We start from the raw sequence: 15,293 nt of genomic DNA, 5'->3' as shown, positions 1-15,293 counted from the left end.
CCCGTTCTCTTTGCCATTTAAATCGAAGATGAAATTTCTACTGCAGATTGCGATGTCCCAAATTTAGGTAGCGCAGCCCAGCTTATCTGCCTGGTATGCACACTTATAATTTTATGCGATATCAGTAATAATTGGTAGCTGACGGCGCATTCTCCTCTAGAATAATGAAAGCGTTTTAAATTGAAGGAGATACGTGCATGAAGGTTAATATGATACTATTGATAATTATTTGGGTAAGATGAGGCATAGTAATAGCATACCAAAATTATAAATACGATTACGTGTGTTCACGTTCTAAGAACAGAACCACAATCATCTGCAAATAATCATTGAAATGTTTTGCTTTCTACGGTCTATAAAAAAAAATTTAGCGAACAAGTCGCTATATAGTCAGATGGGGTAAGACAGGACCGAAATCACTAACAAGCCTGTAGCATCTATACCATGAATAACTAAAAAACCTTAAACCTATCACAAGGTGTAGTTATGCAATGGGCTTCTAAGCTACAACTCAGATGTTTTGCATCTAACACAGTTTTCTGTACAGATTAAAAAAAGTGAGCTGGTCCTATCTTACCCCACTGGGGTAAGATGGGACCAGGCATGGGGTAAGACAGGACCGACTGGCAATTCTTATGTTACAAGGTTTTTAATAAAAGTACAAATCTGATATTCAATATTATCCATCTAGAAACACATTATTTGATTAATCAACCACTTGTTACTGTTTTGTGTTGCAGGAAGTCAACTCTAATATCAGTCACATTGAAGTTTTTGTCACGAGAAAACTTTGTAAAGCATAGTAATAGTGGGTTGGCTTTGGTTCATTGTAGAGCACTGCTAAATGCTTCATGTATATTCCATTAGTGTCATTGTCTGAAAAATTTATCAAATTGGTAATAAAACCAATGGATAATAACTTGAGTATCAGACATCATGTGTTTTCTTGCTAACTGCATTTGTGGTGCACTTCTTCAAACATAGCTCATGCCCTGTCACAGAGTTGTGATCATAATTATTTTTCATGTTTCACGCAGTGATTTTTCCCCCAGCCAATCTTGCGCATAGTTCTGCAGCTCACTAATTGGAAGAGACATCCCTATTTTCTATATCCCTTCGATGCAATTAAAATGGTGCACTAAATTTCTCTAATTAAAAAAGCTAACAAGTTATAATGAAGTTTGAGCAAAAGATAAAAATTTTGACCAAAACACTCCATGTACTACACAATAATATATCCATTTAAAAACTATTTTTGATAAACTGTAGGGTAATAGAGGACCATTTGTGGGGTAAGACAGGATCATTTGTGGGGTAAGACAGGACCATTTATGGGGTAAGATAGGACCACTTGTGGGGTAAAACAGGATCATTTAGTGGTCCTGTCTTACCCCATGTCCGGTCCTTTTTTACCCCATTTTAGAATAGTTGACAGGCAGTGATGGTAGCAGGTAGGAATGCCTGGTATGTCTCAAAAGTTGCTTATTACTTGAGGTTACCTGCCTACATCCACAAACCTGGCCAAAAAATTTTTTGTCATTAGACAGAGCTTATTTCCCAAACAGGGTTAACTATTTTGTGACCCTTCTTTACATAGGTTTTCTTTGAAAATTAGCCAGAAATTCATTATTTGCAGAAGAGGGTTGCCACAAACACTGAAATGACAGGCAATGATTGCTCTAACATATTCTTTTGTCAAATTAAATTCAGTGTAATTAGAATGCATGCCATAGGCCGGTCCTTTCTTACCCCATGAAGGCTGCGATCCTGTCTTACCCCATTTGACTATACATAATTTTGATATTCCAGCTGAATAAAATCCAAAATAGGTCAAACATTCCTGCGTTAAAGTTACCGCAGAGACCGAAGTAAATTTCATTCAAAGAATAATTTTTTACTCTAAATGTATTCATACTTGATTTCATACTTTATTATGAAGCTATGAACTATATTAGTATACGGTATATCTTAATATATCTCGGTTTAATTGTTCTCAACATTTGGTGCTAACATCTTCTCATACAAATTTTTTAGCATCGAATAGTTTCAAGAACGCATGCAAATTTTGTAGGTGGGGTGCACAAGGTAACTGCGGCAGTGATGCAGGCAGGCAGGCAGGCAGGCAGGCAGGCAGGCAGGCAGGCAGGCAGGCAGGCAGGCAGGCAGGCAGGCAGGCAGGCAGGCAGGGAGGGTCAATGTATATCACACGCAATGAGGCATCGCACCCGTCGGCCGTGAACTAAATACCGTTGCGCTCCGAGAGCTCAACACTCCAGCACCGCTCGTAGGAATATCATTGTCCGGTAAGAAGATCCGTAAGAATAACAAGATACTTTAGGAAGATACCATACGTAAGAACTCGTGATAAGGTAAGAAGATCCGTAAGAATATCGTAGTCCGGTAAGAACATTCGTAAGATTATCGTAGTCCGGTAAGAAGATACGCAAGAATATCGTAGTCCGGTAGGAAGATACGTAAGAATATCGAATTTCTGGCCGATATTAGAATATTAGAAATAACGAACAACCTCCCGAGCTACCGTACGCTAATGGGTTTTATAACAATATTAACAACAATTTCATAATATAGGTACACCTGAAAAATAATTTATTTACAAAATAAATACCGTATACTTGTACAACAACATACCATGACTGAGCATTTCTGCACCCGATTACTTAACTAAACATAGATTATTAAAAAATTCGCATGGCATCTGTGAGTATTTCAAACAGAACGCCGCTAAAATGTACAAAAAAGTTTATTGATGGTTTATAGTACACGCCGCAAGTTCCTAAAACGTCAAGTGTCGCAAATCACAAGCAAGAATGCAAAATAGGCTTCGTCATTCACTATATCTTAACCCTTTACCGCCGTATGTAACTCTCCGGGAACATAACTTTCAACTTAAATTATACGTAAACTATTGAGTCTAGCAACCTGAGGACGTTTGTACGCAACCGAGAACAGTTTAAAGTTGTCGTACGTGGCGGCAAATTATACGTAAACTATTGAGTGTATCAACCTGAGGACGTTTGTACGCAACAGAGAACATTTTAAAGTTGTACGTGGCGGCAACCATCAGTGCAAGTTATTTTGCGCTCACTAGCAACGTATATTTTTTGGGAAGTAGATTTATGACAATATTGCTCCGGTAACTCGTGTCAGGCGGTAGAGGGTTAAATCGTATTCGTAGGTATGGAATTGATTGTCATTAACGTATCATTTTTGTGAAGTAGGCTTGTGACAATATTGCTCCGATTCCTCGTGTCAGACGGTAGAGGGTCAAGTCCAACGTACGAGAGACGCGACGCATCAGCAGACAGGAGATTGGGTGAGTGGTGCTTGTCGCCCTAGACAGCGCGGCGACTAGGCGATAAGGTTTAAAAGCACTGCCTTGAACTTAACAAATACAAGACCAATGGTGGCTAAATATTACTCCGCCTAGTCGAATAAGCCAATGAAATCCAACTAGGACCAGCGACTATCATCAGTGCATAGCCATCGCTAGAGCTTGACAAAGCAAGATGAATTTGAATTAGACACTGAGATATAAAGGGCCTTGAATTTGAATTAGACACTGAGATATAATAAACGACTTATGTGTCAGCGGCACAGATGGCAAACATTAGCACTTGAAGCGCGTGGCGCGAAGGCTGAGTGCGGAAATGATCTTATCTCGTCCGAACTGTAGGTCTTAATGCGCATGAGTCATACACCTTTGATTTGCCTTATCTATTTGAAAAATATTCACTAAAATTTACTGCAAGAGAAACAAAACAATAAACAATCATCCATATGTACATCGTTTAGCTTTACATGATAGAATTTTAAAATTGGAATTTCATTTTTTCTTCAAAAAACTTATTAAAATCCGACCAAAAATGATTATAAAAAATTTGAGTTAAGGGTAGAAAAGAAATAAATATGTGATGAATTCCCATCAACATTCTTGATACCAACGTTAAGCAGGATTCCGTATATGTGTAATGTAATAAAATGTCAAATTTCGTTGTTGAGACCAACGTTATAGGAGACCAACGCAGGATTATATGTGTAAAGTAATTAAATGTCAAATTTGTTGAGTTCAAATACGCCTACACATGAAGCATCGTCGCGCCTAGTCATGATCAGCACTTCACGCACACACGATGTCTGGGCATCACCAACGCAAGATCTATGCAATCCAATGGCTGCACCCTTCCTTCCCTACCCTCATGCAATGGTAGGCTGATGACGTAGCAGTTTGATGGCAATGAACGCAGAAGACGTACGAACTTCATGGCATGTAAAAATGGCGACGGTGCAATTTAATGGAAAACTGGAAACGTACGAACTTGATGGCATGTAAAGTTGGTGACGTTGCAATTTAATGGAAAACTGGAAACGTACGAACTTGATGGCATGTAAAGTTGGCGACGTTGCAATTTAATGGGAAACTAGAAACGTACGAATTTGATGGCATGAAAAGCTAGTGACATACCGTAGCTGTATGATGGCATAGTAAACTAGAGAAGAATGGATTTGATTCAATGAAAAGATAGTGATGCAGCAAGTTATTGACATGGCCAGCTAGCAACGTTGTTATTTGGGTGCTTTAAAAGCTGGTGACGTAGCAATTTGTAGACATGGTGACGGAAGACTCTACCTACTGGCAATGCAAGCTGGTATAAGTGGCAGGGGACTTAGCAGGTTGGTAGCATAGCATGCGTGGTTACATACAAGCTCGTAACACAAAAACTGGTGGCATATGGTGAGTGAATGAATTATTGTTCAACAGTCACATCTAGCTGCACAGCACTAAATTCACTTGATGACACGATTGACATCTTTCTAATCTAAAGGCAATGAACGAGTAATTACGTCAGTTACTAATGAAACCTCAAGTATGAAAAGACATTCATTATTTACTGCAGCTGAAGAGGATTGAACTAGTTTACTGCTTAACCAAGATAGAAACTACTCAACAACAAGAACATGAATCCGAAATGAAAAAAAGGCGACCACAAATAAACGAACGAGGTCGCTTCACTGAATCTTACGTTTTCAAAAAATTTACTTCGTCGTACTTCGCACTCTTTTGTAACATTTGTTTGTTTGAAATGGTTCAGCACATAATTGCATGGGCACTTTCTTTACTGCATGGTGACAGAGTGAACAAAGCTCTACTCAATCTAGCCTTGTTTTAGGATGCTAAGAAACCTTGCGAGTTTGGCAACGTCTGGTTAATAAAAAAAAAGAGCACGGAAAGTGAATTTTCGGTGATTGTTCCTCGAAATCCCGAAATCATTATAAGCGAGACAGTTGATCTCCAGGAATGAAGCAGAATGAACATTTCCGCTGTGAACACTGCACCGCTCAAGTGCAGTCACGAGTTCATTCAGTTATGATATGTCTGCGGCAGCTTCGATTATTCACTGACCGATGCGTAAAGGTTAGAAGGCAGTGTGGTCGCGGAGGCTGTGTGTAATTAGAAGTGAGTTTAGCTGTGTGAGTTAGCTGTGTGTAGTTAGAAGTGAGTTAGCTGTGTGAGTTAGCTGTGTGTAGTTAGAAGTGTTAGAAGTGAGTTAGCTGTGTGAGTTAGCTGTGTGAGTTAGCTGTGTGTAGTTAGAAGTGAGTTAGCTGTGTGAGTTAGCTGTGTGTAGTTAGAGCTGTGGAGTGACCATAACTGCTTCACCTCGCCGACCCAATAGACCATTACGAACTCAAGTAGAGGAGGTCAAGCCTCAAGCTGGTAAGGTCAAGCTTATTAGAGGAATGGCGCTTTGTCTGATAAATACAACAAGTGATTTTATGATGCGACGTAAATAAGAAGAATGAACTATAATAAGGTACACATAAGAAAAAAATAGCCCTTTTCGCACGATGAGCTACAAATTTGTCTGCATTTAAATTTAAAGTGTTAAATTTAGGTTTTTATAGTGTGTAGATTGAATACGCAGTGAAGAAAACAATTAATGAACAAATATTAAAAAATTATTAAACATACGTCCACGATGAGCTAAAAATTTGTTTGCATTTAGATCTAACTTGTTAAATTTATTTTTTTTTTAAGTAAGTAGATTGACTTCGCAGTAAAGAAAACAATTAATGAACAAATACTAAAAAAAATTATTTAACATACGTCCATCCACTAGTGCGAACATCTCAACAAAGTCATCTTGCTGCATGACACACATCTCGTGTAATGCAATTCAAGACGTCGACGAAGCGACGAGTTCAGCCAGCGGTTATACCACGTCATGTCTGGCCCAAACTCGCGTCTCGCAAAATCTCCGAAAATGCAGGGCCATTGCATCAACAAAGATACGCGCCAGAACAAAGGAAGCGAAAGTGAGGTGAAAATTTGCGCTTGGCACCGATCTTGACGTCTGTACATCACGCTGATTTTAGGCCTAGAGGTTAGAAACGCGAGAGAGATATTCATACGAAATCATCAAAGATGACGCCGCGCTGTTGATCGCGAATGAGGTAGTCAAAGTAACGGACTTTGTGAAATTTGCGAATTGATAATGGAAACTGAATTTTTGTCAAGATAAAAAGCCCTGAAAAGTGCCTATTGCATAAAATGTTGCATCATCATTAATATTCTGAACTGTTGTCTCCAAAAATTATTCATGTAAAAACGAAACCAAGCGAAAAACATAGGATCCATTCAAAAAAAATATAGCCAATCGGCGATGAAATTTAATGTAATGTAACACATTCGCACCGGCAAAATTTGCCACCTAGTATCCATTTCTCAGGATTTAAACACAAACAATTTAGTGACACACATAATCGAATCAAAGTCTATGGATACGGTAACTGACAAACTTACGACCAATAAAAATTGTCTGAAATGCACTATAGAAAACCCAATCTGAACTCACACTGATCATGTTTTTCTCAGCTAAATAAATGAATAAATGGCTGCAAGGAAGATAACTTGCCATATGGGAAACACAAGCCATCACACAAATAATGAAGCATTAGATCTTATGTTCATTTTTTACTCAGGAAATTTTTCAACAAATTTCTTAAAATTTTTTGAAACTCAGAAGTCAAAAAATAAAAAACTCAACTTTAAGTTTAAGCAAGCTCGACGATCAAATGAGCACAACAACGCGGTATCGACGCAAATAACCTCTGACCTGCACAAGCGTGAAGCAAGCTCTCATAAAGCGTTGGCTGAACAGCCCAATTCACAATACACAGCAAGTGCATGACTGCAATAACTACTGATTGGTCAGAGCCTTTCTCTTGCTCGAAGACAACAGCGCTCAGCTACGAGTAAGCTCGTGTGAATGCAGCAAGTCAACGTCAAGAAACGCGTTTTTTAAACGTCAACGCTAGTTTTTATGCAAGGGTTTTCCTACCAAATCAACGCTGGCATCAAAGCTAAGCTTCCTTCAAAATCAACGCTGAAATCAATGCAAACATTTCCTTCAAAATCAACGCTAGCATCAATGTTAAATTTTATTCATAACCAACGCTAAAATCAATGCAAACGTTTCTATCGAAATCGACTCTGGAGGCATCAATGTAAATGTTTCCTTCAAAATTAACGACAACCAACAATGGCATTTGTCAAAACGTTCGATGGGAAAACACATTATTGGCTGGCGGGCAGACGATTTATCTGTTTATTTAGGAACGCATGTATGGTTTTCCTGTTGTTCCATTTATTAATGACAGGATTCAAGCGAGAAATCAAGATATGCCATCAAGATTTTAAATATATTGTAATTAATACATGAGTAATCTGAATTTACAACTCTATGCAGCTAAGACGTAGAGTAAGTAAATCTTTCATAATTTTTCAAAAACAAAAAATATTCACACAGATATATACAGATCACGAGATCGAGGAAACAATCTGCAATTTAAAAAAAATGATGCCTGAAAGCGCACAGTTTTAGAAAAGAGCGTTCTTTAATTGGATAAAAATACTGGATAAAAAATAAAATTGGATAAAAGTAATGAAAATGCCACTTAAACGTATGTTTATTTGGCTTGTAAGCAAATTTTAAATTTAAAAGTGAATGAAGAACCCCAGTCAAAAAGGCGACAGCACAAAGCTAATGCAGATACCGTCTTGAAAGACAAAGATAAAAACGTCAATAAATTGTAATTTAAACATTTCTAGATTGCTGTAACCTCTGCAGAGGCAGAGTGGAAGGCTGGAAGACATGATTAAACACTCGTATGTACTCAAAGATCATTGTAAATGCAAGGAAGTGCAGTGAAGTGTGACCTGAAATTGCCGATTCGAAAGCCAAGCAAGAGCGGACACCGTGACACGTGTGTTTGAAGGAAGCCTTCCTGAAGGCCTCTCGAGTTTAGAGTGAGGACTCAACAGTGATCAAGAGTTGAACATTTTTAACTTCTATCGCAAGTCTTCACACGATCGCGCTACTAAAGAACGTTTTCAGAAAATGACAACGTCCAAGGATAACATTTAAAATTAAATAATCTAAAATTCAGAATTACAATGTGAGCAATTTAGAGCTTCCACATCCTACATTTGCCCATTAAAAATTGCTAGATTAGCATTGGAATTTAGTGGCTAAATTTGACATATTTTTTGAAAAGTAGCCTATAATAAGTATTAAGTAGGGAATAAATTCGTAATTTGTACTCATAAAATTATATCGAACAAATTTGATTCTCAAGATTCTTGCATTTTCTATATCCGAATCGTTTTTTGAAATTTCTGGATGTCTCCGAAATATGAATGGATGTATAGATGAAGGAAAAAAAAAGCAAAAATACAATATTCCGATACTTGGATAGTACGTACTGCAAAAGATATGATGTGCCTAAATGGCAAAAGAACAAATTGCACTTCGTCAAATGAATTGACATTAATAGGCACAACTGCAGGAACATACCTACCTACTTATCAAATCCAGCACTTTATTAGTTAATAATAAATACACGAGGTTGAAGAAGTGAAGTACTTGCACCAAACGTCAAATAATATTTGTTCGCAACATTGTTCTTCTACGTTAATAAAAATAAAATGTAATTCGCTGTTAGGATTCGGGATGCCGATAGATGACACGTGTCCCAAAGTATAAATTCTTAAGAGGAACTTTCACACCGAACCTAATTTTCTGTCTAAAAAAAAAATTACACCAAAAATATTTAACACTAATGAACAATGTCTGACCTGACTCAAATGCTGCGAGTGCAGCAGTGACAGAATAAGTAAGGTTACGAGACGAGTTCTCCTAAGCCGGTTAAGCAGTGTCTTACTCAAGAGCTCGGAAGTAATTACTGTAAATAAGTACCCGGCCGCTGGACGGTGACAGTAAGTGATAATGTCTTCTGTTCATTACTGCGGCAGTGAAAGCAAGATCTCCAGCCAAGAAACAATTCCAGCAGTCGGTCGTTCATAACGCTTGCGAAGAGTCTGGCCGCTCGGCATCCCGAAGCTTGTTCTTTCGACCGCTGCGAATGATAAATATAAATCGAGGAAACGCTCATGAACAGAAAATGAGGTTTCGTGTAAATGAACTTATATGATGCGTTTGAATTATAAAACTACTCGTTTTCAATGTCACAGAATAAGGCTCATTGTATTGATTGTAATAAACTCGTGAACTTTGAATTCGACTAGTTGATTTTGAACCAACGATATACCGTAATACAATCTAACAAATGCTAAATTTATTTTTGAACACCGGGGAAAGTCACATTAATCACAAATAACCGACGGAAGTTCGACGGATCTCGAATAGTTATAAGATAGTAATAGTTCAGTAGAAGAAACGAGTTCACTCTGATTATATACCGGACTTCTAACTCCAATTTCTAGTTTCGGCTGCAACTCTAACGATGGACTTATTAAGCTACCATTGAACTATCAAGAGTTGTGCTAATTACCTCACATAAATGTTTGCAATGAGAACATAATTAAAATTGATGAAATTATTTGAAAATTCCAAGAATTCAGCTGCCAACAGCCACGGAAACACGACCACGCCCAATTAATGCTGCCCGTCTGCTTGCTATTATCCGCCATTGTGGAACCAGTGTCGTAGCCGACGGTAACGCCTTCTCATAAAGAACATCATTAATATTAAGAAAGATACTTTATAACCAAACATCGATTATGCGATGGAGAAGAACGTTGACCCAGCAATCACGAGAGGTATTCACGTGCTCTGGTACATCTCTAACGAAATGCAATCAGTCTTAGAATCTATGCAATCAGTCTTTTAAAGATATGTAACCTTTGTAATATGCAAATGGACAGCATCAAAAAGCTGATATTATGGATTTCAGATCGTCAAAGGCCGACGAAGCTCTTCCTTTGCAAGCAATCAACATGGATTATATCATATAAAACCATGCCTGCCTATATGAAAGAATTGTATTTTCGTCCATCTGGCACCAAACATGGGAGAGAAATTCACAGAACCAATCACACCGTCAGAAAGAAGATCGAAAAAATTCATTGGTGTTTGAAGTCTAAATTGGGAAAAAGGATTCAAATGAGGCTAATGCTGTTTTTCCTGAGAATGCATGACGGTAAACTAGAGTCGCACACTCGTGACAGTGCTTCCACGAGCAATTGAGTGTGAGCCTTCAAGAGACAACAAATATTTATGATATGATCATGTACGGCTGTCAAAAGTCTATGATAGAAATAACCATGAATAGGCACAGTGTGTATTTTCGATCCAAAGCTAATACTAGGCAGCAATCTGCTCGAAACTTTTTTTACCTAAATTAAGCATAGCTGGAAGCAACGCCAGTGACGTCTTCCCTTAGGAGCGCCGCCCTCCGAAGTTCTCCGAATTAAAGTTAGTCGAGGAGGGAGCGTCCCAATGAAAATTAACAGACGCGGCAGCTTCTGATTTGGAGTACCAGAAGCTGGGGCGACTCTAAATTTTATTAGGGGTCGAGCTCGCGCAGTGGCCGAGCCGCCAGCCTCGGATTACGAAGAGTCATTTCCGGCGTAGCCTGAGAGCCGGGTAAAAAATCGTGACCGGTGTCTAGAAGCAGACCAAATTTCAATCTCTAGATCATAATGCCCCATGAACATGATCCGTGATGCGTGGCAGCTACTTTCCTCAGTTGAAAGTTGAGCGGGAGTCGTGAGCGAGAATTTAGACATGCCAGACACGCTACACAGACATGGACGTCAAGAAACAAAAGAAGTGAAATGCACGAAGTTCCATTTCGAAACGCAAGTGATATTTTTTAAATTGATCGACTTGTAGTTACCGCGAGCTTCAATGAGCTGGCCAACGCAGATCAACGATCAATAACTCGCAAACAAAAATTGTACGAAAGAAGTTCGTCATTAAACCTGGTATTTGCTATCAAAGGCACACATGCAACATGCGATGCATGTTATAGCGGGGGATAATGGACTTATAACGAAAGAAAGATATATTAGGTAGATTGTTTTTCATCTTTAATATTATGGTAATAGATGTTATCCAAGCGTAAATCGCTTTGAGGTGAACCCGAGTTTTCGAAATGGAATGCATGACTTGCCGCCAAACGTCACCTGAATTTCCTGAGTGGTCGCAGCTTCGCAGGTGATCAATGAATCAGTCAATATTGACCTGAAGGCAGAACAGCCGCATCAATATTGCGCCACACATTATGAACAAAAAATAAGAACTTCACATATATAATTTTTTTATTATCTCTGTGAATTGTTAGTGTGTGACTAGCGCCTGATTCATACAAATAGGGAATTGTTCGTGTGTTTCTCTATCTCTTCCAACACCGGGAGAGAAATATATATATATATTTCTCTCTATAGTATATATATATATAGTATATAGATAGTATATATATATATATATACTATCTATTATCTCGTATAATAATCATTGATCATAAACCACCGAGAGGAGTAAGCGAAGGATGTGCCACGTTTGTAGTATGAGGCACTCATTTATATAATTCCAATGTAATCTTTATAGAATATCATTTAAGTTAAGAATTCATTAAACATCTCGCCACTCGGTCCTTTTATGAGATGAGATCAATTCAACTACAGCTAAATTTGTTTGTTTCGTAAATGAGAGGAGATTAAAGAACGAAAAACGAGTCAATAGTTCGTTAAAACATCGGTAAATTCATTCTTGGGTTTCCACCAGCTAACTCTGAATTAAAATTAAAACATATAATAATTTAAATCAACTGTCACATGTAAATGAAATAGCATAACCGCCAAGTTACTGTTTGACCAATAAATGAATCGTATCGCTTCCATAAACGCATTTTGTATCACCAGAGAGCTCCCCCGAAGATCATTGACAACGAGTACCATACGAATTTTTTAGTAGTAAATTAGCACAAATAAATTGTAGACAAAAATTGTAATCACAGATAACTCAAAATCACTGATACAAGATTCATTCCTAAACAAGCACAAATACCACTTCTAAGTTTACAACATGAATGAGACGATGCTATATAAGATTTGCACAATTTAAGAAAAAGACTTCTCTAGTAGAAGATTTGAATTTTATGATAAACAATTATGATATAAGATTTACACAATTTAAGAAAAAAACTTCTCTCGTAGAAGATTTGAATTTTATGATAAAAATTTTTCACGGATATTCAAATTGAGCTTTGCCTTTTTCATTTTAATACTCATGGATAATTTATTTAAAATCATTTCTTAAAGCCAATGACTTAAATGCATTAGAGTGATAGAGCTAAAATGCAATAATTGATATTTAATTATATATTATATCTTTTAATACAGTACACTTATGGTTTTGGTAGCTAGACTAGCGTTAGTGACGGGCGCACATTACTCTGAAATGAGCAGTATCATTTCTCTATTATTTGTAACAAATGTGCAAAAATTTACTAGTCTTATTACTTCATCCTCATCATAACTGCAATAATAATAAATATTTCTCGGGTATGTTACAGACAAGAGTAATAGCTTATCTTATTTTTTTCGAATTTAGAAATTATTACAAATTATAAATTTAATCACAATTCCAAAATCAAATTTTTCATCACGAGACAAGTCAAAATGTTCCCTTTTATATCGCAGCAAACCAAACATCGCATTTCCCTTCCCACTTCTTTTTTTCAGCGCACAAAAAACCACTGGCGTGATCAGGTCTCGTTTCAAAGTTACCCGAACTGCTGCATTGCGTGACGCTCCAGCGACCGTTGCGGTGAGCGATCCTATACTAGGCATCTGACGTTGAAATAACGTTGATTAAACGTTGCTTCGACGATACCGAGTAATTATTAACGTTGTTTTACCGTCATTTGGTTGGCGGAATGCCATGTGTATTGTAATGAATGAATGCTCGATTCGACGATTTCTGGTAGGTGGATATCAAAGGTTGTATTTATTGAGTTGTAAGCAAATAAAAGGATAATAAATACTATAATATGTTGAGTTAATATCGTTAGTATAATCGAATTCGCTCCCGTCTCAAGTTGCGTCTGGTAGCGTCGGAAATTTGTTTTTGACTACTTTACATCTTCCATATAAATATTCGGCAAGCATTGTCTCTTATCAAAAGGTGAAACTACTACTACAGTGGTTCAACTCCGCCTTACGAACTAACCGCCATACAAACAGTCCGATTGTAAAAAAATGTGCCGCACTTTACCATAAGGCTTCGCAGTACGATTCTGAAGCACTGCTGAAGCGCTGTTAATCGGCATAAAAGGTGTCGATAGAGTATCTATTGATGATATTTGTAAATCATTAAGATACTTGCGCCGCGGCCGGCATTTAGACGGGTTGTCGACTTGGCCACGGGGTACGGCCAAAATAAAATTACGATCTCCACTATCTTAGATCAGAAAGATGCCATATCAGGAATCTCAAATAAAAGTAATTCGGAATTTTCGCACTTTATTAGGTATTGAAAAAATTTGGCTGCTTGTTTCTTGACGTAAAAAAAAACGGAAACTAGCTTTTGAAGAAACTGGAGACTGGAGTTACATCTGAAACCAGGTACTTTTTTCCTGGAATATTGCTGAAAAAAATCGAAAAGTTTCCTTTTTCGGAATTTTATCTTCTACAATGTTTCACGAATTTTGAAATTTTTGCCGAAAAAAGGAACTTGGCTGTTCGGAAATAATCCCAGATACTTCAAGAGCTTGTTGTCGGCCTATCGTTCACGCAAGGAGACAGAAAGCCGAAAATATATTCAATTTGGTACCTGCTTAGCTGGAGAAGTGACAATAATTCGTTTTCACTATAGTTAATATAATAAAGTATAGTTTATACACACAGAAGAACTGACTTCCGAGGAGCCCCGACACGCAATTAAAGTTATTTCCATTCATTTAAATTGAAAAGAATGGGTTTGCTGTGCGAAAGAACAACTTAAAACGAACTGAGTTGATAAGGCGGGGTACAAGGGGTTCCACTGTAGTGGCTGTACCACGTAAAAGGACCGATTTCAAATAATTTTTTAACTTTTTCAGGAACTCATTAATTCAGAAACAGGAGCGGCCAAAACATTTAGCGCTACACTCGGAGTTTCGGACAGCTTTAGTACCTAATCGCAGGCGACAGCCGACAGCCACTGACGTTGGTCAATAAACATCAGTACGTAAATTAAAGAAAACTTAAAATTCACGGAACATTTCCACGTGCAAGAAATGTATGAATACGAATTATCCCTACTCCAAACCCTAAGTCTGCATGCTAATTGTTACCTGAGGCTGTAGTGGGAGAGGACCGTCCCCCATTTCGGGGGTGAGGCAAGAACTTGCTGCCCCTGCGGCTACTTCAAGATCGCTCCACACGTCCTCAACAACTCAAAATGTGCCACAAAATAAGATTGATAAAGGATACACGTTTTCTGAACCCTAACTCAGATCACTTGATTTCCTTACAATAGGCCACCAATATAATGGATATTCTGGTTAATTTGTTATTACCTAAGTTATTGAAATGCAATCACTAAGCACCACCTAGTTTGAATGCATGCTCGGAAGACGGCCGCGCACAACCACACGCACTCGCTGCCAAGAGCAATCTGATTCTTTGAGACTCGAGTCACTCGACGGTCAGTCAGGCGGCGTCATGAGGCGGACCCGGCAAGACGGAAGACGCCTCCTGATCAAAAAGCGGCTAAATCATTAAAATCATGTTCCTCTTTCCACCTTCTCTGAAAGACAATTTCTAGCTATTCTTAGACTATAAACAATAAGCGGAAAACTCTGTCCTTGAATACGCTACCTGAGTATTGAGACAATGTCTTTTCTTATAAAAGCACGTCCTAGTCCAGCACGTTACCAAACCAACCCATTATAGAAGTAAACAGACTCCCAATATTCTAGACCTGGTG

The 15,293-nt window shown here is 38.0% G+C and overlaps 1 long non-coding RNA gene across 1 annotated transcript in view; it reads right to left on the bottom strand.

Annotated features, from left to right (window-relative positions):
* LOC108670925 overlaps positions 1-14,967 on the bottom strand; it is a 40,775-nt gene extending 25,808 nt beyond the window's left edge. The window contains exon 1 of the long non-coding RNA XR_001930773.2: positions 14,659-14,967. This is a non-coding gene — a long non-coding RNA (uncharacterized LOC108670925). The remainder of the gene's footprint in view (positions 1-14,658) is intronic.
* Between the last annotated feature and the right edge of the window lie 326 nt (positions 14,968-15,293).

The sequence above is a fragment of the Hyalella azteca genome, unplaced genomic scaffold (assembly GCF_000764305.2).
Source record: "Hyalella azteca isolate HAZT.00-mixed unplaced genomic scaffold, Hazt_2.0.2 contig3886, whole genome shotgun sequence".
In the NCBI taxonomy this organism is placed as follows: domain Eukaryota; kingdom Metazoa; phylum Arthropoda; class Malacostraca; order Amphipoda; family Hyalellidae; genus Hyalella; species Hyalella azteca.
This window is presented reverse-complemented; position numbering and strand designations above follow the sequence as displayed.